Source organism: Sturnira hondurensis, unplaced genomic scaffold (genome assembly GCF_014824575.4).
Source record: "Sturnira hondurensis isolate 20B ecotype Veracruz unplaced genomic scaffold, ASM1482457v3 Scaffold0000880, whole genome shotgun sequence".
NCBI lineage: Eukaryota > Metazoa > Chordata > Mammalia > Chiroptera > Phyllostomidae > Sturnira > Sturnira hondurensis.
The window spans coordinates 12,279,593-12,303,964 of record NW_028073511.1 but is presented as its reverse complement, the minus strand read 5'-3'; the positions used below and the strand labels follow the sequence as shown (position 1 = coordinate 12,303,964).

The 24,372-nt window shown below is 44.7% G+C and overlaps 1 protein-coding gene across 2 annotated transcripts in view; it reads right to left on the bottom strand.

The window, feature by feature from the left end:
* PAQR8 (progestin and adipoQ receptor family member 8) overlaps window positions 1–23,923 on the bottom strand; it is a 40,085-nt gene extending 16,162 nt beyond the window's left edge. Inside the window, exon 1 of one of the 2 annotated variants that reach the window (XM_037054783.1) lies at window positions 23,738–23,923. The gene's annotated coding sequence lies outside the window, so the exon portion shown is untranslated. Of the gene's footprint in view, window positions 1–10,508; window positions 10,575–23,737 lie in introns of those variants that run through there. The other variant, XM_037054792.1, reaches the window with a different exon arrangement.
* Window positions 23,924–24,372: the final 449 nt, after the last annotated feature.

Sequence of the window (24,372 nt, the reverse complement as noted above, 5' to 3'; positions counted from 1 at the left end):
TGCACTGTTTCCTCACATCTGCTAACACACTCTGGGCTCCTTATGACTTCCAGTCCTTCTTCTCTCTCAGTCCACCCCCCTCACTCTGGCCCTACTGCCACCCCGCCCCCCCCCCCCCACACACACACACACCAGACCCACANTGATCCGGCTGAACATCATTAGTTGGCCCATAACTGTGACCTGGCACACGGCTCCAGCTCTCACCTCCATTGTGTTACAATCACCCACCCACCCAGCCCGCAGACTCCTCTATCGCCCTGGTGACTACTCACCACCTGGCATTACTCTCACTCCCAGATCTCAGATTCGAAGTTCCGCCTTCCTGATCACAGCACTCCTGACCCTCGCCTGCATTGTTTCCTCACATCTGCTAACACACTCTGGGCTCCTTATGACTTCCAGTCCTTCTTCTCTCTCAGTCCACCCCCCTCACTCTGGCCCTACTGCCACCCCCCCGCCCCACACACACACACCAGGCCCACAGCCAGCCACGACCCATCTGCCCTGGCCAGCACTCCTCGCCTTCCACCCTCCACTGGGCCTGCCTGCTTAACCCCGCCTTGCTTACACCTCACTTCTCTTTCTTCCTCACCAGGGACTGTACTGTTACAGAACATCATAAAACACGATGAGACCATTATGAATTCATGCCTTTTAACATCATCTAAGACTCCACCTTACTCGTCTGGATGTCCCAGCAGCACCTTCAGAGTTGTGTGAATAAAGCCAAATTTCTCCTCTGTACCTAGTTCTCCTTCTTGGTGCGACCAATCTCCCAGTCACCAAGCCTTGAAAACAAAGTACAATTTCTCCTTTTCTTCCCCCTTCTCTCAAATCCTAGACATCAAATCACTTTTCAAAAAAATTGCAGCATGCCCCAAACCTATTCCTTCTCTTCGCTTCCCCTGAAGGCCTGTGCACTGTGCCAGATGCACTGTGTTGACAGCCTCCTTTCTAACTGCCCTTGCCTCCTCTGCTGTCTGCCCCTGTTCCATCTTATTTGATTGGGCTGAAGTTCAAGTCTCATATGGTATGTCCCCAAGCTGCCAGTTCCTGGAGTTGGCAGCTAAGCCTTCCGTGCCCTGGTCCTAATGGGCAGCTTCAAACACCACCCACAGCCTGATTTCATGCAGAATAAAACAGAGTACATAGAATAGAACATGTCAGGGCATGTCCCACACGTTGTGAATCTCTCTCCTGCCTCCTAAAACAAAATCTGTTTCTTAGCAAGGGGCATGTTAAAGTTTGAAAGCCACTGATCTACCCCTTGGTTATTCCTAAACATGCCCTGTGACTTCCATTTCATTTAGAAATTATGAAATACTTCAAGTACACTGAAAAGTATAGAGGATAATACAGCAAACAATGGTTTGCCCACGTTTCCTCTTTTTTTTGAAGGTTTTATTATTTTTAGAGAGAAAAGAAGGGAGGGAGAAGGGGAAGGAGAGAAACATGGATGTGAGAGAGAAACACCAATCGGTTGCCTCTCGTATGCGTCCCGACTAGGGACCGAACCTGCAACCCAGGCACGTGCCCTGACTGGGAATCAAACTGGGGAGCTTTCGCTTTGAGGGATGATGCCCAACCAACTGAGCCACACCAGCCAGGGCCGGTTTGCCAACTGTTAACATGTCATATTTACATCAGAATAAACATATAGAGATGAATATGTATGTATAGACATAAGTGAACACATGTACGTGTGTATATGTATACATGTATCTGTGTCTACAAGGGACACTACTGAGCCCTCCCCGCCCACACCCTCCCCACCCTCCCCAGCAACAATCACCACAAACTGCATTTGGTGGTTTTCATTCTCACCAGTGTTGGCACATGAAAACACCGACACTTTTAGAATTATATAACTGCATGTAACGCTGTAATAAAATCATGAAAATCTATATCGATAAACACATATTGTCTTATATTTTTAACTTACATACAAAGTCTATCTAACATTCTGCAGCCCTCTATCTTAAATCGGTGCTTTGTGTTTCTCCGCATTAATTGTGACGTGATTCTCTACTTGATTTATTTTCTCTGCTGAATATTTTCCAAATGCCCCAGCTGATCTGTTTATCCTCCCGTGGATGGGCAGGCGGGCTGTTTCCAGTTAGTTGCAGTGACCAGCAAGGCTGCGCTGCGGTTTGTACGAGTATATTCCTGGGTGCGTGCCTGGAGAGGGTTCCTCTGCAGGTCTTGGCCCAGGAGGCTGTTCCCTCCCTGCATCTCCGCCCCAGGAAACTTCTCCCACCCCCAATGGCCCCGATGGCCCCTCTCAGATGCCGTCTCTTCCACGCATCCTCACTCACCCAGTCAGACCAATAGCCTCTGTCCAGTCTCTTGCACACTTTAGTTTGTACCACCTAAATGATGCCATTACACGTAACTTTATCCTGTGGTTGTTTGGCACTTTTCCCATGTCCCTGGCAGGCCATACATTTCTCCTGAGCAAGTACCGTGTACCATCAAATTCCCTCTCCTCCCCACTGAGAGCCTAGCACACACATCTGCCCAGAGCGGACCCTCAGGAAATGTCCGAAGAGAAGGCTGCCTCTACCACCAGCACGCCGTGTTGGGAGACCCCGGAGGTCCGGGGACACTCTCAGCTTGATGACCACCTTGATGGCCAAACGACTGTGAGCAGTTGGGTACTCGTAAAGATGGAAGAAAATACTCTTCCTTCTCTCCTTGTTGTCAAAGCACCCAAAGTATTATATTTGCCAAAAATTGTATAAGAATTTTGCTCAGAATTAAAATAAATCAAATATTGGGCAGATAAGAATGTTACCAAAAAACAGGGGTGGGGGATGGGGGGAGAAGAGTCATTTTCAAGTTTGGTGCTGTGATTTTTTTTAGTCAACCAGTGTTTGCTGCCATCAGTGCAGACAAGACTTAAAGAGGAAATCCGTTCCTCCTCCCTCCACCGCGTCCTGCGACCTTAGCAATTATCATACGACTTGAGCCTGGGGAGAGAGTCACAAATATCCATGCGTGTGCTGAATGGCTGTTGCGTGGCTTCAGAATCCTTGGCCAGGGACAGGCTTGTGGAGGGGCAGAGGTGCCTGTCTGCCCAGAGCTGTTCATCTCTCCTCCAGGTTCAGTGTGGGGGTGGGGGGGTTGAGGGCATGGTGAGAGATTTCTCTCTGATTCCAAAGTAGAGATTCATGCTCATTATACTTTTTTCTTATTAGATATGAAAAAGGTTAAAAAATTAAATGTGGAAAAATAGTTCAAGAATCCAGTACTGCAAATGTCTTTCAATTTCTTCACGAGTACAATATATTGGCTTAAGTCACAGCAAGTTGAGGTCTGTTTATCTCAGCCTCATAAGTTAGGAATAACACCTGTCTAGGTCACAGGATTTTTACAAGCAGCTCTTATCCCATGCCATATGACCTACCAGATGGAGAATAACTGATATAAGTAGCCCAGAGCCCTCCTCTTCAGTTAGGGGTTGACGGAAGGGTCAGCTGAAGCCTTGAAAATCCTAGTCTGAAGCAGTTTAAAACTCATACCGGAAAGGGGTTAAGCAACAATATGCAAACTCAGGACTAACTAGAAAGTCAAACACCTGACTGTTGTCTCTATGTCATAGAGTTTCATTTTAGAAAGGGCCAGGTACGAAAACAACCATTTCTCTTTACTGTAACATAACCTCAAGTCTCAGATGACGTCTGATTATAATCTGTGCAAGCGCTACCTGAGGGCCCCGATTGTTTTTCCAGCCGGGCGGAGATGCCGGTGGCCACGGTTTCTGCATCAGACGCTCACCAGGGTAAACTTTAAAGAGATACACCATTCGATCATTGCCTCAGCACTGCCTCACACCACAGGCAGCCTGGAAGGTTTAGACACCGATTATAACAGTGGCCAAGAGATAAACAACTCCAGTCCTTGCTCAAATCTCACCTTCTCAGCAGCCTACTGACCTAATAATGCATTCTCACCCTCCCCAGCCCTGTAGAATCCCCTTCCGCTGCTCTTTTCCTTTGTTCTCTGTAGTACTTTTTACCTTGGAACTTGTTGTCTCATACCTTAAAAAAGTTGTGGTAAAATGCACCTAATGAAATTTCCCATCTGAATCCCCTTTGTGTGTAGAGTTCAGTTGTGTTAAATACATCCACGCCGCCATGCGACAGGTCTCCAGGACGCCCACCCTCCAAAACCAAAACTCCGTTCCCCTCAAACAACCCCGCCTCCTCCGCTCCCTCTGGCTCCTGGGAGACACCCTTCTGCTTTACGTTTCTGTGACTCTAGATACCTCATATAGTAGAATCGACCCTACAGCATTTGCTTTTGGTCCCCGGCTTGTTTCACTTAGCATAATGTCTACCAGTTTCATCCACATTGTAGACTGTGCCAGAATTTCTTACTTTTAAAAACGGAATAATATTACATTGTATGTATCTATTGTATTTTGTCCACCCACTCATCTGGCGATGGACACTTAGGTTGTTTCTACCGTTTGGCCATTGTGAATAATGCTGCTATGAAAACAGGTGTTCACGTATCTCTTTAAGACCCTGCTGTCAATTCTTATGGGTATATGTTCAGAAGTAGAATTTCTAGATAATTGCTCATTCTATTTTTTAATTTTTGAGTACCTGCCATACTGTTCTCCATTGTGGCTGCACCATTTTACATTCTTACCAACAGTGCCCAGGAGTTCTAATTTCCTGTACCCTCGTCAATACTTGTTACTACCTATTTTTTTCATTGTAGCTATTCTAATGGGTGTGATGTTAATATATCACTTTTATTTATTATGTTTATTATCTCTCCTCTCTCGCACTGCTGCTGGTGCAGAATACAAACTGCATTAGCAGATGAATCTTTGTCTATTTTGGTCATTCATATATCTCCTGCACCTAGTACAGTACTTGACATATAGTAAGTACTCGGTAAATATTCATTGTAAGAATGAATAAATGAATTTTTGAAAAAAAGACACACTTAAAGTACACTGGCCTTTATTTTCCCTATTTCTACGTCAAAATCTCCGTTTGGCTTTGAACTAGTGCATGTGTGTGCCCATGCATGCAGTGTGTGTATATGCTCTCTCTACCCAAACTGCTTAGGACCTTATGAAAGCAATTATCCCTTTAAGAAATATTTGATGAGTGTCTACTGTGTGCCATTATTATGTTCAATATTATTCAGATGGAAATTACGTAGCACATGAAACCTAGGTTTAGCTCACAAGAAAACCTAGGAAAGAATCTGCAGTACGCAGAAATCTTAGTGATTCTCTGACATGGGGTATATCCAACGCCCACGTGAACACAACCAAAAGAGACCTGCGCTTCCCCCAGGGAGTATACTTCTGTTCTATGCAACCTGCTCCTATCTCAGTAAATGGCAGCACCCGGGTGCTTGAGTCAGAAGCCAGAGATACAGTTTTCTTTCATCTTAACTTGGTTCTCCTCTTTATCTAGTCGCCAGTAATATTGTAATGACTCACATATAACTGAGCACTTACTGTACGCTAGGCACAGTTCAAAGTTCTTTGCATGTCATTAAATAATTTATTCCTCACAATGATGTGAACTGCAGTTGCGGGTGTTCAGACCAGGCCTCCCCAAGATGTGCTACTTCTCACATGGACATTTTAAGCTAAAGAAAATCAAGACCCGTTGGGATCATGAGACACTTTTATCTCTCCCTTAAAGAATTTAAATTAGGAGCATTATCCACCATAAGAATTATTACAAAAGGGGAAGGGTTTACAGGAACAAGTATAAAAGTTTTTATGACCTAGCTATAGGGCAGGGCAAGCATCTAATTACTGAACATCTGCTCTTCTTACTGTTCTGAAAGTACCTTCCACCCATCTGAAGCCCTAGGGCACCTTATCACGTTCTCAGCATGTCATTATTAGCTCATTTTTACCTTTCTGTCTCTGACCTTCTTTTTTTATATAGACCATTGAGGTTGCAACTTCGTTTTTAGACTTTAAAAAATGTTTTCCAAAATAGTTGCCAATGATACCTCAGACAAGGGTTTAATCTCCAAAATATATAAAGAACTCACACGACTCCACTCTAAGAAGACAAGCAACCCAATTTAAAAAAGTAGGCAAAAGACTTGAGCAGACACTTCTCCAAGGAGGACATACAGAGGATCCAGAGACACATGAAAAGATGCTCAATATCGCTAGCTATTAGAGAGATGCAAATTAAAACTAAAATGAGATACCACTTCGCACAGGTCAGAATGGCCATCATAAACAAAGTAACAAACACCAAGTGTTGGAGAGGTTGTGGAGAAAAGGGAACCCTAGTACACTGTTGGTGGGATTGCAGACTGGTACAACCACTATGAAAAACAGTATGAAATTTTTCTCAGAAAACTAAAAATGGATTTGCCTTTTGACCCAGCAATTCCACTGCTAGGATTATACCCTAAGAAACTCCGATATACCCTAAAACTCCAATCCAAAAGAACATATGCACCCCAATGTTCACAGCAGCACAATTTACAATAGCCAAGTGCTAGAAACAACCTAGGTGCCCATCAGTAAATGAATGGATCAAAAGAACTATGTTACATTTATATAATGAAATTCTGCGCAGCAGAAAGAAAGAAGGAGCTCCTACCCTTTGTGACAGCATGGACGGAACTGGAAAGCATTATGCTAAGTGAAATAAGCCAGGTGGTGAAAGACAAATACCATATATCTCACCTTTAATAGTAACCTAAACAACAAAACAATAAAACAAGCAAAATAAAACCAAAGACACTGAAATAGAGAACAGGCTGAGAGTGTCCAGAGGGGAGAAGGGAGGGAATTTCAGGGGAAAAGGGGAACAGTTTACAGGAACAAGTATAAAAGACACATGGAAAAAAACTAGGGGGTGGGTAGAAATGGTAGGGAGTGGGGATGGCTGGGTGGGTGGGCTGGGATGGTAGAAAAAGACAGAAAACTATACTTGAACAACAAATAAAATTTAAAAAGACTTTTTAAAGTATCAGCTTCAGCACCTCACTGCATGGAACATGAAAAAAATGTTTTCCAATTACTGTTTACATTCAATATCACTTTGCATTAGTTTCAGGTGGACAGCATGATGGTTAGGCAATCATATACTTTATAAGATGTTCCCCCTGATATTTCCAGTACCTACCTGACACCATGCATAGTTATTGCAATATTACTGACTATATTTCCTACATTATACTTTACATCTCCATGACTATTTTATAACTTCCAACCTGTACTTCCCAATCCTTTCACCTCTTTCACCCAGTTACTCAATCCCTCTTCCCTGTGGCAACCATCAGTCTGTTCTCTGTATGCATGAGTCTGTTTCTATTTGTTTTGTTTATGTATTAATTTTGTTCACTCAATTCTACATGTAAGTGAAATCATATGGTATTTGTCTTTCTCTGACTGACTTTTTCACTTAGCATAATACCCTCTAGGTCCCTCCATGCTGTCTCAAATGGTAAAAGTTCATTCTTTTTCACAACCAAGTAATATTCCATTGATTATATGTGCCACAGATTTTTTATCCACTTGTCTACTGATGGGAACTTGGGTTGATTCCACATCGTGGCTACTGTAAACAATGCTGCATGAACTTCTTACGTATATGGGGTCCCCATACATACATACTTGTGTAATTAAAGTTGATTATTTTCTCTTGTTAATCTGTCTCAAGTTGATTTAATTATTGGACCAGCTGAAAAGGCTAGAAGAGTAGAGGAAGATTTCTTTCTCCCCCGCAGAGTACAGACGAGGAAACAGGTTAAGTCCCTTGCCCTAAGTCACCTAGACAGGAAGTGGTAGAGCCAGTATCTGTACACAGGAAGTCTTGCTCCAAAAACAATGCCCTGAATTACTACCCTATTCAGGAAATGCTGTTTCGGACTCACACTGCTGTTTATTGAAACTCATTCTCAAATGTATTTATTTACTTTACTAAATGTGTAAGTGAAAATGATTTTGATAATTGAGAACTGCCCACATCCTTCATCTCCTTCTAGACACTGGTGACCATTACACAGCTTGGATAACGGAGGTCAAGAAGATTGGAGTCCTACTGTGAGACTGGAGTCCTACTGTGAAGTTTCTCTTGAACACAAGTTCTAGTAGGACTTTATTTTCCTACTAGATGTCTTGATGTTTTGGTGATTTGATGTTTTTTTTCCAAAGTGGATTATGTCAATAAAAATTTGCTTCATTGAAGTCTTTGATGAATCAAAGCTATATTGTAGTAGATATACTGTAATTAATATCAATAAGACACATCTATTGTAAACTCCATTTAAAGATGGACAACTTTTCTTCTCTGAAGTTGTATTGATCCTGGAGGCAAAGCGAGCTGGAAGGCATAAGGCTCAAATCCTACTCTCATCAAATTAAATGAATCACATCTTAAAAATAAACCACAATCCTTCTGGCACAGTAGTGCCATCTGTAAACTGAGAATAATAAAAGCCAACAACTTAAGATTTTTGAATTAAAGTTGAAAAAAAAGAATGTAATTATAAGCCTAAGACAAGATGACTACAGTCCAGAAAGCATTGCTTCCAAGTTTTAGGCTTATTTAGCACGTAAAAGCCAACATTACGTAAGTTCACCATGTAGCTGACATTCAAATAAAATGCTTTTTAATAAGATGATTTTAACCCCAAAGGATGCATTTTTAAAGTCCCCAGGGTATCTTTAGAAAACAAAAGATATAGTACCAGCCAGAAGCTATTCTGGCAAGTTCCACAGATCATATGGTCTTGGGAAGAGACAAGCACTTATTGTTACCAGAAAATTCAAGACCAGCACTTACAGTTTCACTTCCAGCACCCAGCACCCCCTTGGACAAAGGACTGCAGTATCTACTGAAGGGTGCGATTATTCCCGGGCTCACTATTTCAGCCTCAGCAGCCATTCATCCCCCTTCAGAGAATTCAGCTACTTGTTATTCCAAAATAACAACAGCACACAATGTTTTTCCTTTTCTTTCTTTTAACATTACATCCAAAATGATGAAGAAAGTAAAGAACAATAAGCCAGAAGTGAGTTCGGCTACTTGTATGATTTTTAGATAAGTACTGCTAGATAAAAGTACACAATTAAATGGAAGGGGGGCTCTAAATCTAACCTGATTTAAAAAACAACCTTAAAAATTCTTGCCCAATCTAATGCTTGTTTGACCAGTAGGGTTCCCCTCGTCTTTCTCCCTCCACCCCCAATAGTCAGCTGACACTCTGAAATGGAAAATATCCTCTGCCAGTCCTTGCTGGTAAATCAGAGAATTAAAAAAATCTTTTTTGGTAAAAGCATATTCTGTCGATTAAAACAAGAGAAACCACACTTGCGTACACACAGCCTGATCCGAACCACCCAGACAGCAACCTGGCTTTCTCTGTCAATCTCCCTGGGGATAACTGCTGGGATCGGCCTGGAAGGCTTCTGCCACCGCAGCTTATCAGAAGGTACTGATTCTGACAACTAGAGAATGGTTCAAGCCATTCCTACAGCCCAGTGCACTATCTATAATATGGTCATGAATACTCAAAACATCTTCTGTCCAGGAAATCCTGTTGCTTCAAAGGCATTATCTTAATACCCTCCAAATTTCTTTCAAAGTAAAGAGAATTGTTAGTCATCTGAGAGTGAGTTAAACTGCACAGAATCTAAACTCAACTTAATACAACTGCTATACTAGATTAGGAACTCCTTAGGGCAAGCTCTGGGCTCCCATTTCCTTTACATTCCTCTTATAAGCATTAAGTCCTCCATTTCTCCCGCAAAAAGAATGAATTCAATTAGTCTTACTGACAAACCAACCGATCTTCAGACTTACTGTGGGTTGAAAAGGGAGAGTCATGACCTTCAAAAATCCATGAGGAATCATCCACATTTAACACATTGTCCCCTGTCATCTGCTTTCTAGAAGGGTTTAGCATTCTTGGGTGATAGTATGTCCCCTCCTTTTGATCTGATTCTTGGTGAAAGAGGAGAGAGCTGGTCCCTAGCTCTTAGTGACCGTGTGTGACCACATGAAAGGCTTTAGGGGTTGGGTGGTCAAGGGCTTTACAGACCACTTACTCAGGAAACGGCAAATAGGTTTTAACCCTCATGTTAACCTGGTCGGTAAGGGCTTCCTGGGCTCCTGTATTGAGAGGTATTCCAGGCCAGGCCAAGCTCAGACCAAGAGGTGCTATGACGCACCTACCAAGTCCACCACAGGCCCTTGAGGGACACCGGGCTCAGGAGAGGCCTGCAGCACAGAGCCAAGGATCTGTCACCCCCTGCGCAGACTACTATGGTGAGCTAAGCAGCTTGCAATCCACTGTCCCCCCCCTTGACTTTTAAAAAAAGTAGAAGTCACATCAATCATAAAAGAACTATTTTGAAATATTTACAATAAATGTTTTTTTAAAAATATACAATCTCTGAAAAAGGACAACAGCTGAGGTCCTCACTGGCATGTCCCAGAGAGAGTCAAAAGTAGAATTTTGAAGCTCTTCCTGACAAGTACCCGAGCAAGTCCCACCTCTGAGTGTTCCCATGGGCAACGGGGCTAACGAGGAGCTGGGTAGTTCTCCAGCAGGTATGTGGCTTCTGTTATGGGACTGCCTGGGGGAGGGGGAAGGAAAAGAGACAGAGGTTTCAGAATCCCGCAAATGTCAGGGATCCCAAAGACAAACAGGTAAGTCAGTGCGATGCTTGTATTAATAGGAAAAACGGAGACTCAATTTCTTGAACTCTCTGGATCAATCGATAGTATTCGCCTGCTTTCTGCTTTGTCCTTAACACTGAGGGACCAAGTGGGTGCATACAAGGCAAACGACATGGTTCCTCTCGCAGCCAGCTTGTATAACCTCTCTCCTTCTCCCCTGAGGTGGACTTGGACCCCAGAGGCCAGGTCCAATCTCTTGGAGAGACAGAGCTGGCCTCCCGACATCTACTCCGTGTTGTCAGCCAACTGGCTCCCAGGTGAGGAGAACATCTTTGGCAGCCACAGTAGTACACAGCAGGCAAGAGACCTCAGAGAAGGCAAGGGAGAAGAGGCAGCCACATGATCCCAGGGACAAATAAACACAATTAGCTGTGCTAGAAACAGACTGAAAAGACTCAGTGGGAGAACGTTGATTCCTTCTGCCAAGAGAGAATACCAACGGAAAATGCATTTTAAAAGAAGCCTTTCACTTCTCTTGGCAGCCATGACCCAATGACTGTCATTTTTTTTTTTTTTTTGGTCAAGCCCTTTCCACTGTGGGTTTCTCCAACATCTCAAACACTCTCACAATCGTGCCACTTGATCCGTTTTGCTGCCCCAATGGGATCTGCCAATATTCCAGGCTGTTCCTTTCATTCTTGGAGATGACAAGTCCAAGCCTTCCCCAGCCATCCTGTCCCTGTGTACCTAAACAGACTCAATTTCTGCAGTGGTCAGTTGAATTCACAGAAGTCAACAGTCATGTTCCTAGTACCGTGCACTTCTAACTCCAGGATCTAGTCTGTTCTGTAGGATCAGCTGCAGCAGAGGGCGGGTTCACCTGTCTAGCACGGGGGTTAACAGGTAGGCTCCTGAAATAGCAAGCTTAGGTTTGCACCCTGACTGCGACTCAGAAGTTGGGTAACCTTGGGCAAAGCATCCAACTTACATTTGGGCAAGTGTTTCAACATCCCGTGTCTCATTATTGTCATCCACAACATAAGGATATCATGGTACCTGACTAACAGGATTTTTGTAAAGTTTAAAACAGTCTTTGTCTTTTAGAAATACTGAAGTGCTCAGAAATCATGATATAATGTCTGCAGTTTATGTCAAAGCCACCTGGAGCTAAGGTATATATAAAGGAGTTGGCCCTGAATTGATAATTGTTGAAGTTGGGGGATGGGAATGTGGGGGTTATAATGCCATTCTGTCTACCTCTGTCTGAAATTATGACAGAAAATTTAAGAAAGAGAGACAATAATACAGGTAAAACTGCCGGCATGTGCTCAACACATGCAATCTGTTGTAAATCAGAGAGGTTCCTGAAGGCACTGCGTCTAGGTCAGAAAAATCACCTCAGCAGTAGCCTGTCTCTCTGGAGGCCACGGTGATTCTGGGGTCAGCAGCTTTCGGGGGGGTGGACAGGGGGTTGCACTGAGAACTTGCTAGGCCATCCCTTATTGCCCAATATTTTCACAATCAAACCCGCTTTAAATTATTATTAGTAGTTCTCTATGCTTTGAAAGTTTTCTAAATGAACCACACCCATTAAATATTCATCATTCCATATCTTTTAATCAGATACACACATCAGAGTTTAGATGAGGTGGTGGGTAGCTTCAAATTGAGCTTTTATCGCCCCAGCTGAAAGCAAAGCACCTCCCAGTTTTAATGTACTGGGCAACTATTTGACCCACATGTATGCAGTTTTGGAGGCATATGAAATAATGAGAAATAGCTCCACATACCTCTTCCCCCTCCTCTCTCCCCACCCACCTCAGTCCCTGCGCTCTACCAGCAGAGCATAGGCCTCCAACAGGCTGAGGGAGCCACCTACATAAGTCCACAGTCAGCCCCTGACACTCTCTGCTTATGGAATTGCTTAGACAAGATAATGAGACCAAGGGACAGGAAATGCCACCCTGGACCTACTCTAGGCTAGATAAGCACTGTAGGAGAACCCTTCATTAAATCTGAACTCGTCTCCTCCAGGTCCTCTCAGAGACATGGGATGGGATCTCCAGGCACAGCTCAGACACTAACTGCAGTGGCTTTGGGCCACTTCATCTTAGTTTTCTCCTGGGTAAACCGGACGATCTCCCTCCTAAGGTTGTTTCAGGCATCAGAGAGATCGTAAACAGGGCACATTGCACAATGCTGGCAGATAGCAGTTGCTCAATAAACACCAGCAATTTTATGTCTCTGTATGCCTTCAGGTATACATAGTTGTACCATAATTACCTCCTTCGGAATTTGGTTAATATATTTAGATAGAGTGGCTCTCCAGGTCATGAGACATATCACACACACACACATAATTATAAGCAGTTTAACATTTCCTTTTCTTATGCGATAATACTTTAAGGCAGATGTTCTCAATCTTCTTCACAGAGCTGATGTATAGGTAACTACGCTATTGTCATCAGTGCCTACTACTCTCCTATGTGGTTCCCTCTTCTCCTTCCATAAACGTCTTGTGACATTTTAATTAAAAAATTATAAATAGTACAGTGGATTGAGTGCGGGCCTGCGAACCACACGATCGCGGTTCGATTCCCAGTCAGGGCACATGCTTGGGTTGCAGGCCAGTTTCCGGCAGGGTCCAGTCCCCTGCAGGGGATGCATCAGAAGCAACCATACATTGATGTTTCCTTCCTCTCTCCTTCCCTTCCCCTCTAAAGATAAATAAATAAAATATTAAAAAAAAATTATAAATAGTAAAAAGTCATGAGAAAAATATGGCCAAATTCAATTTTAGCAAGGCCATTTACTGAATGTCCACGGTATAGTCGAGGTCTGTCCAGAAAGTATCCAGCCATGTAATATAAAAAGAGAGACATTTATTGAAGAAGATACAAGATACAAGAAACATTGTACATAGGACAATAATGCCTCAGTCCCCTTCAAAGTAGGCACCTTGGGACCTCACACAGTTCTCCCAGCATCTCTTCCACTGTTTACAACACTCTGCAAAATCCTTTGTTGGAAAGGCTTTCAGCAGCCCCATTGTATTTTCCCAAATCTCATCCATGGTCTGAAATCTCTTCCCTTTTAAAGGTGATTTTAGTTTTGGGAAAAGCCAGAGCCGCAGGATGCCAAATCTGGGCTGTAGGAGGGCTGAGTCACCTTGGTGATAATGATGTTTTGCCAAAAAATTATTTTTGAGTTGTGACGCATGAGTGGGTGCATGGTCATGATGAAGCTGCCAATCACTAGTTGCCCAGAACTTCAGCCTTTTAAATCATCTGAATAGTTTCCACAGAGGAATGTTCAAGCTTAATTCAAAATTTGATGCACATCCGTTACTCTACTTAATCAGTCATTTTGAATGACATCCACACCAGTACACACACTCACTCAATGGTGTCTACCGCCCCCACTGACTAGTACAGTGAAGCCGTCATTGTTCACACATGAGTATTCCAGTCCACTCTCCTTGGCTGCCAGGGTACACTGATGCCGTGCAAACCATCTTCATTACATTAACAGAGGCTGAACTTTTTCTGGTCAGACCATATCCAGAGGATCAATGGATAAGATGGGTTTAAATAATAAAGCCAGAAATCCACTAGCAAAGACTTTAGGGAAGTTTAGGGCTCATCTAAAATCATTATCTTATCCTTAACCTTATCTAAAACTGGCACTTTCTCTGCCCTTATCCTGACTTACTCTTGTTCATAGCATTCTTTACTGCCTAAAATTATACATTTCCTGATTTGTTTATTGTGTCTCCTCCCAAAAGAATATATATTTTATAAAAGCAGGGATCTTGGTCATTTTCGTATCTCCAACACCTAGACTTGTGACAAGCACATAGTAGGCCCTTGAAAAATATTTTTAATGAATGATTTCATTTCCTTTTCTCCAAAAAGTCAACTGCAAAAAGAAATCTAGATCTGAAACCCTGCCGTATGTATGTATTCCTTATGCAGCTGAGCACTATGACCCAGTGCAGAAGACAGAGTCTATACAAACAAACATGGAGTATGTGAAGTGGTGCGTTCTGATGCAGAGAAAAATGAAGCAGAATGAAGCGATTTCCCTGGGGCCTCGCACACGCACCTGCCATTCTGACTTTTGCCCCTATGCCATCACTTAAGTCATCTCTCCGTGAGAAATACCCACCTCTTCATCTAAATGCTACCCCTCTTTCAAGATCTCACGCAGACTGATTCTTCTGACTTATACTCCGACTTTTCATACACCTACCCACCACCTGTGCTCCAAGGTCCAGCACTTAATGGTCTAAATTTTCCTTTCTATGTGAGAAAAATTTCATGGCTCCTTAGGCACAGAAACTATGCACTGCTCGTGTCCTTCAAAGTGTCTAGCACAGTGCAGGGCACTTACTGACTAGTCCAAAAAATTGCTATAGATGAGCTGAAACATTTCTCATTTGGACCCCACCTCTGCTGCTCTGGCATGACTCCATGTACACCCCCAAGAACGCCCATTTCTTTTTTCTAGCTTTTCCTCTCAAGCGTTCCTCTGTCAGAGTGCCTTTCCAGCTGTGACCATCTAAAACGATTAACACCCCAGATGAGACAGAAAGTTATCAGGAACTCTGTGAATTGACAGCAGCAAGTAAAATGTGGCATTACTTCCAGGGACACAAGTGACAAGTCATCATTCAGGAAGGTTTAAAGAGAGACAGAGAGAAAAGGCCATGCAATCCAGGAAATGCCTACAGCACGTTGTGAGCTCACCCGAACCTCTGCACCAGACTGAGATTTGATGCATCATTTCCAACTTCCCGAAATGCTGTCCAGGTTCAGTGTCATAAAAATTACTTTTTTTTCCCCCCCGGAGCCTTACCCGAACCTGTCGTCTGGGTGACCATTTGAGTACTGCAGCCATCCCAACCTCAGCATTAGCCAGTCATGAAAGTGACTAATTCCACTTTCTAAAGTGCTCAGCATTCCTGGCATCCGGAGAGAATGGCAATGCCTTTATTTTGTGTAAGTGCAGGAATAGAAAAGCTAAGATGGGTCTCCTGGAATGAATTCTGTGAACAGAGTTAAATATACCGTGGAGAACATACATTTTCTAATTCAAGAGCCATTACATTCCAAGGCTGATTTTACATCATCTTCCCTTTTCTGCTGTATTTTACACAACTTTACCAATTCTCTTTAGGATGAGCCTAAAATGAAAAGGTGAAGACAGTTTTACCAGCAAAGAGTTTATTTCTCACGTAACTATAATCTACAGGCAATATTCAACAGAGTAAGTGCTTTTTACTACCCTCCTCAGCTGGTTTGGCTCCGTGTGGCCGTCACCCAGTTTCCTGACTACACTCTTACGTTGGACGAGGTCGTCCTCTTAGGCTCCAAAGGCAGGCGCTAAGGATGGGGCAAACACATAGCTGCAAGCTACTGGTGAAAAGCAGCAAAGTCTCTATTTTTTTCTTCTTGCTCTTCTTAATCCTGGACTATATCACCCTAGAAGGATAAATGTCACTACCCTTAATGCCAGCTGTGTCTCAAGACCAACAAAACCTCTTAAATCAATAACCCTACCTCTGATCTCCTTCAAATTCTTACAGCCCTGAAACTGGGAATTAGCTACAGCCAGGAACCAGCTCAGCCTGGAAAAGGGGGACAGCCAGCTTTGGGTCTTCTCTGGTTATACTCATCACGAAATCTTAAAGTTTCCCATTACCTCTATTATATATTAACATTCACCATAATTATTATTAATTCACTCACTTGACAAATAGCACTGATACAGTATTGAATTCCTCTCACATAAGCAAATAGACAGCTTGGAAGTTTGCACCCTCTCAGACAGGCAAAGGAGAAGTCTTCCTGAAGTCCCAGGCTGACCATCCAACCCCATTGGCTTATTACAGCAGAGAACAGTTTCCCGCCTTTGGGGAGTTGTGGCTTCCAAATATCATGTGTGATCATGTGAAGTCTAATTCTCCAGGTTCCTTCTATTGACATGTGGCCTGAGCTTTGCTTTGGACCTGTGTACAAGTATTTAAAGGCCATGACAAATACATTCCCCATCTATCTTTCAGGTGGACTGTCACCTCTAAAACTTATCTCCAAACTATTACCTCTGTAAATGTCAGGACTTCATTTTTGCCCATCCTGCCATCCCCAGTACAGAGCATAGACCCTGGCCCTTAATATTTGATGGATGGATGGATGGATGAATAAATGAATGAAGAAATGAATGAAGAAGTTATCCTTTGGTTCCAGACCACTGAGAAGTCCATCAAGATCTCAGTCCACAAGGGTTAGTGTTCAGGTTCTTCCTCAGCCAGAACTACCCAAATCACACCATGAACTTCACTAATTCATGCCATTAAGTATCACACACAGCCTAAGCAAGTTTCCTGAATCACTAGGTGGTGGTGGGGTGCAGATTTCCAGCCACACACAAGAGGAAAGGTGAATGGAAGCTTCAGGTACTAGAGTGTTATGAACTGAATGTTTGCACATCCCCCGCTTCCCAATGTTTATATTGAAGCCCTAATCCCCAATGTGATTGATGGTCCCTTATTTGAATCTGGGGCCTTTGGGAAGTAGTTAGGTTTCATCAAGGTCATTAGGGTGGGATCCCAGGATGGATTTAGTGCAGAAAATGGGACAGAGAGCTCTCCTGCTCTCCAGGGCATTCACGTACCGCTCGCTATGTGCCTCTTTCACTCTCTCTCTTTCTGCTACATGAGGACACAGCAAGAAGGTGGCCATCTGCAAACCGGGAAGAGGCCCTCACAGGACCTAAACCAGCTGGTACCTTGATCTTCCACCTCCAGAACTGCGAGAAATAAACGTCTGTTGTCCGCGACACCCAGTCCGTGGTATTTTGTGATGGCCGCCTGAGCTAAGACATAGGGCCATTTCCCTAATATTTAAACTGTCCCTAGGACAGGAGTCTAGAATCGAGAGAAATGCCAACAAACTCGTACTTAGGCAACAGAAAGCACAAAGAAAGAGTGTGACCCTGCTGTCAGAACTCTGCTCATCTGGCAAGTCACAACTTCTCTGCACCTCAGTTTCCTCATCTGTGAAAGGGGACTAGTAACATTAATCTCCTTGAGTTGCTCCAAGAATTAAATCTATTTCCTGACACAAGTAAGTGGTCCATTAGTAAAGTAATTATTTTTACAATGCTGAAGCCAGGCTCATGCAGAGCCTTTGTTACACAGGGTCTGCTAAGTCAGAAGAGAGAGAAAGATGGGATCGACGGAGCCCGGTGGCAGCAATCTGAAGTCCTGGGTTTGAGTCCCTGTTTTCACCATTTTCCCATTGGGACTTTGACACATTTCTCACCCTCCACAACCCCAAGTTTCTGTCATCTATAAAAAAATCAGTACGATGATATCTGCCCTCCATGCCTTACAGGACAAAAGTCAATAGGACAAAAGTCATATTGCAGATGCTCACACAAAAGTATTGCAAGAGATAAATTGGTCAACATGAATTAAATACCCTAAGGCTCCAAAACGATGTTTTTCAAACTTTTTTTTGACTGGAACCCATTAAGAGAAACATTTTTTACATTCAAACAGGCATACTCATCACTGAAAAACAAAAGCTTAATGAAATAATGTTGTGACTGATATTTTAATTTGGTTTTCTCTCTTTCTTTTTTTGTTTTTAATGCAGATCATTCATTTCACAAGGCAGGGTCATGACCCTTGACTCAATGGGTATCAGAATCATCTGAGGAGCATTTTAAAAATCTGGTGCCCATCACTTCTTGGCCTTTTGGCTAAGATCAGTGTAAAAATCTGGTGCCCAGGCCCTATGCACCGAGATTCTGAATCAGTGGTATGGGGCGGGGCTTGGGCATCAGCATTCTTAGACAGCCAGAACTGAGCACCACAGAACTAATGATTTCTATCTAGCTAAAACACCAGCGGGTAAATTATTTATATCCCTGTCTGCACCCGGAGGTCTTCCCACCCCCACCGTGCTGAAGCTCCACTGGTAACTGTGAGTGCACTACCCACTCATGTGGCTTCATTGTGCCCCAGGAAAACAGGGAAGGGAATGAAGATCAAAGCCGGGCTTTATGGCAGGCCTCCCTTCTCCCAGATGGCTGGGCAACTCCATGAGGAGCAAAATCTGGAACGGATTTGGAGAATTGTACTAAAGTGAAAGGACCCCATGAGAACTTTTTGCTTGAGTAGGAGGAGCTAAGGAAAAGTAAAGGGAAACCACCAGACCTTGCCTGTTCTGACCCTGTGTAGACAGGGTCTTCAGAAGGGCTTGGAGATGAGTGCAGTCAAAGGGGGCTTCACGGCCTGGCTACTTCCTTCCAGCTGAAGCTCAGATGAAAGAAAAAGTTCCTCCGTCTGTGCTTTCCAGGAGATCTGGGGGACTGTCCTGGTCACCTGGACGGCATGATCTGAAGCCTACACCCTCCACGTCTGACGGAACCAGGGCAGAACCTGGGCCGCAATGCAGAAGGCACCAGAATGCTGAGTCGTCAGCCTATGTCCCTGCCCTTTCCTTGGTCACTTAGATGGGGTCAAGAAACCTGTGTTAGTTCTGTACACAATTGGTTAAAAAAACAAAAAACTATAAGTGTTTGAAGCACAGAGTCCTGGTTTTCTGGGAGTTACCATTTACTGGATGCTTTCTGTTTGCTAAGTATCTCATTTAATTCCACAGTATCTGTTCAGACATGCACTTTATAGGTTCTCAGGTTTAAGATACTCACCCAGGGTTACGCACGCCATAACTGAGGATGCTAGGATGCTAACACGGGTTCATCCCCCACCCAGATCCCCTGCTCTCGTTCAGGGTTCCTAGCACCATTTACATCTGGGACTGGATAATTCTTTGTTGTGAGGGGTTGTCTTGGGCATTAGACAATACTTAGCAGCATATCTAGCCTTTACCTATCAGATGGCATTAAGATCCTTCCCCCCTCCAGCTGTGACAACCCGAAATGTCTCCAGACATTGCCAAATGTCCTTTGGCGATGTGTGGCAACACCGCTTCTCCTGTGCACTGAGAACCACGTAAGTCTAACCCACCCTGCTGCACTGCTTCCTGGCACTTTGTAAGTGCGACCACATCACCCTGTCCCACAGTGAGCTGTGTTACAATTCACTAAGTACTTTTATGGCGATTATCTCCTTTCACGGCATTTGAGTGCAAGGCAGGATTTAATCCTGAAAGTTAATCCACCTCAAAATTATGAACACTGTTAAGAGATCTATAATATATATTTAGCCTTCTCCGGGAAACTGAGAGAAAAGAACAGGAGTGAAATCCCATTTCATCTTTGGCCCCATGAGTCACTGGGCAAAAAAAAAAATTTGCTAACGCATAGCTCTTGAGAGCACGTTATGTGATTTTCTGGAGGATGAGGTCTGTTTCTTGTACACCTCTGTCTCCTGCACAGGCTCACCTAAAACAGGGAACTCCCGCTGAATGTCGAACATTGCATGGAACACCTACTTCGTAAGAGTCCTTAACTATTTGAGGAAAGTGAAATTAAAAGTATATTCCCACAGTTTGTATCTTCTCAATTTACATATGAATTTAAATAAAATTCATATACTGAAAAAATTAATGGCAGTATTTATGGAAGTGCTGAGAGCTTTGTGCCAGGTTCTTCTTCCCTGTCACTGAAAAAACAGGGCAGAGTGAAACTCAAGTTCAATGAAAACAAATGTTCACCGGAGTCATCCCTTTCAACACGTGCCAAGAGCACTGTAGCTGCTGCACTAGAGTCATATTTTATTGGGTCAAGGAAAAAAATTATGGGAGGAGCTTTTACTTTTTTCCTTCAGATTGTCACTAAACTACTACACCTAGTATAAAACCAAAAAAGGAATGTTTGCTTTTGAAAACATCTGAATTAAAAATAAAGTAGCTAGTGACAGTTGCCTTCAAAATTGCTCTTTAAAAACTCCTAGGAGGCCAGGAGTGGAAAAGCAAAATGTTCTCATTCACATAACCATTTGCAGAGCCTAGCTGAGGGGAATATCGTTACCTAGGAAATGATAAATCTGCCCATGGCTTCCCAGGAATTTTAAAATAACTACCAATAAATAATATGAATGATAAAACTAGCTAGACTCTACGGAGCACTGTGTGCAGGCCCTGAACTCAGTGTTCCACACGCATAAATCGTATCAAAGCTCCATTCCAGGCCCAGGAGGCACATACTCATTAGTATCTTCTTTTTCAGGTAAGAAAACTGAGGCCAAAGGAGATGGAATAACTTGCCTAGGATCACAGCCAGATCCAGGTTCGAGTGAGGGATGGCTGTATAAAGCTTTTGATTATGTCCTGAAAAAAAAAAAGAGAAATGAGGAACACAATGGGAGAACAGGGAGCTGTTAACTCAGGTTTTCACACTGGGTGCCACGGAATCCCAAGGCCAAAATGGATTTGCAGCAACCCTTCCCTTCACCTTGTTTCTCCGTTGATCCTTTCACATGACATCTCAAATAGAAGATACCAACTATACACATATGTGAAGTGATTATCTGGATACCTTGTGTGCGTGCATGAGAAAACACATCTTTTGTTTGTTATGTTTTCTGTAAAAATGCACAGTGATGAAAAGAACCTGGTAAAGAGTACCTGCAAGGGAAAAGAAAGGTTTATTTTCTCCAGCTCAATAGGCCATAAAGTACAACAGTAAGGTGATAGGTCCAGTATTTTAACACACATACCAGACCATAAACACCCAAAGGAAGGTGCGCTTGGATGGCCTTCAGTCCTAAGCACACGCACACAGCCTCTACGGGATGCCCATCTTGGAACTGTCAGTCCTTCCAGAGGACTCTCATCACTTTAATGGCCATACTTCCTATGACAACCGCCACTCCCTACCTCAGTGGCCACCGTTCCTCCCACACGGTATTTGGCTCTTTCCCAACTGAGGAAGGTTTGCCATCAGGAGGCAATTCAGTTAAATGTGTTGCAAACTCTGAAGGCAGTGCCAAAGCAGGAGCTTCAAAATTATTCTCAGCAATGACAGCATCACCAGAATTAGTGCACAGCTTGCCAAGATGAGGCTTTTGAAGGGGAGAAATACTCACTTGAATGTATAAATACTGGCATATTTCTTTTAACATTTGGATAAAGAACTGGAAGAATCAGCTAGCTTTATTTGCAAGTGAACAAATGCTCTGCTGCATTAATGATCACACAGATTTTTGTACAGGGTTCTGACCACCCCCCCTTAATGAAAAAAGAGCTTGTCCTGCCATGATACTTGTAAAAAGCATAAACCACCCCCCATTAACTTGCATAATTATTGAAGAGACTTCTTTTTCATGAAGAAGGAAAACAAAACGGGCCAAAGGAATGCTAGTTGCCTACAGAGTCCTTGACCCTCCCAGGAAGCTCAAATCTCAGCGCTGTCAGAAGACGGATCTACATCCAGGGCAGAAGGAGTGCGAGGCAACTCTCCTCCCCTCGCCCCCACAAAGTCTGGTAACCTTCAGATAGAGAAATCTGCATAACAGAATCCTGGGCCCTGGGTCTTCCCAAATTAGCTGTAGGACCAAACAAATGATCACACAGAAAGGAAGCTGGAACCAAAGACAAACAACAGAAAACAAACAAACAGACGCTACACTGGTCATTTGTTTATCTTTATACACACACTTGGATAGCTACACACTGAGGTCCTAAGCAGCCCTGCTCCCTGCCAGGTGCCCGGGACACTTCAGGAGTGGATACAGAATGTGGACATTTTATGAGGGCAAAGACAGTCCACCTTCCAAGTAGATACCTTCCTATTGATTTTAGTAAGGGAGAGCTCATCAACACAATCCCAAAACCCTACAATACTCTTGGTGTTTATTTGCCTGAAGAATCCAGTGCATTCGTGGGTGGTGTGTTTGTGTGTGTGCCCGTACACATTGCTGATTTTATTCAGAAATAGCCTCTCACAGAGTACAGAGTGGGGAGCAAGTAGCACATACAGATCTAAAAATTACACACCCCTTTATTTTGAGTTATGCCTAAGCCACACAGGTAGATCTTAACTGTACATCTGAAATCTCACTCCATAACTACTCTTTTAAACGTAGATTCTTCTCAGCTGGTCTCTGACCAAAATCACTTCTAACCCAGCTCAACAATACAGGTTGCATCAAAGAGTTCATCTGGGTCTCACCCTCGTTGGTCGGTAGCTGGGTAGCCCAGGGCCCACAACTGCCTTCGGGTCCCCGCGCCTGGTCAGCCAGGTGCCCCCCGCCCCAGTTTCCTCTGCCCAAGTTGCTACCACTCCCCGAGTTTGCTGGGTGCGGAGTCTCCACCTGCCTCTTTTGAGTTGCCCAGTCTTGCTCTCTTGAGTGGCTGCGCCCTCGAGGTGCCCATAACCCCATTCCACAGAGGGGATGCGTTCTCTTGGCAGAGACATTCCCCGAGTCCCTGCCCCACCACTCACCCATCCGTCTCTGGATTCCCCGCCGCAGCGTTCCATCCCTACAACCCCCTATTCCCCTTCAGGTAACCCGCTGCACCCAGGCTCAGCGCACAGCTCCGCTTCCCGCGCCCACCCTCTCACAGAAGCCCCTTCCATCTTTCCCCTGAGAAGTAGCAAGCCTCGCCCCACCCTGTCCTTTCTGGGGCTCTCCTCCCTCCGGCTCCCCCTTCCGCCCCGCCCGCCTCGGGTTTCCTTTCCTCCGTACTCCTCTCCCGGGTTCTGCTCTCCGCCCACCGGAGGGCGCCCGGAGAATACCGACAGGGTACTCCCGGTTCCGGCCCCCCCCCCCGCCCCCGCCAGGTTTCCGTACCCTCGATACCCCAGGTCGCGATCCTGACCCCTCAGCGCCCCAGGTTCGGGCTCCGAGACCTCCCAACGTCGCGATCCTGACCCGCCCCCTCGCCCTCCAGGTTAGGGCTCTGGGAGTCCCCACGTAGGTGCACAGACACGCACTGACACCCCGCCCCCGGTTTCGGGTTTCTCGACCTCGCGCTCCAGAACGCCCCTCTGGGCTCAGGTTCTGGGGCTCCCCTACGTCGCGATCGCGACATCCCCACCCCGCGTGCTCGCGCCTCGGCGCTCCCCAGTGATGCGGTCCTGATCCCCAGCCGGACCCGCTCCGCGCTTCCCGCGGTAGAACTCACTGTCAGATGCGGCTGGTGTCCGAGAGCGCAGCCCAGTTGGCTAGCCCGCAATACCGCTCAGCTCCCAGATCCCAGCTTCCCGCAGGCTGCTGTGACTCCGGCCCGCGCTGCACTGGGGAGCGGCCGGGAAAAAGGGGACGGCTGGGGGCGGGCACCGCCCGGCTCCGCCCCTTCCCGGCCCCCGGGCGGGATGCGCAGACCCGGGCACCCCCTCCTCCCACTGCGTCCCTGGCCGCCGCGGCAGAGGAAGTTGGCTGACGCTTCTTCCTTCCACCGAGGGCTCAGACCCGCACAACCCCCTTGCAGCTGCTAAAGGCCGGAGAAGCTGAGACCGAAAGAGACGTTTAACCGCAGTCCAGTTCTATCCAAGAACCCACCCCGGAGGCCTCTCCCAAGTCTTTCAGGAGAGGGGACAGACAACAAACTTTATCATTAATCTGATCCTGGCCTTCTCTCTACACTGGCATCTGCACTTGTAGGGTCATTCTGCCCATGAAATCATGTTATAACACACCTAGGAGAGCCCTTGCAAACACACACGCCTTCACACCCCTGAGACACACTCATGAAGTGCTCTTCCATGACTTAGGAACCACATGAACACACCTTTTGCACTGACACACTGTGAACGCATT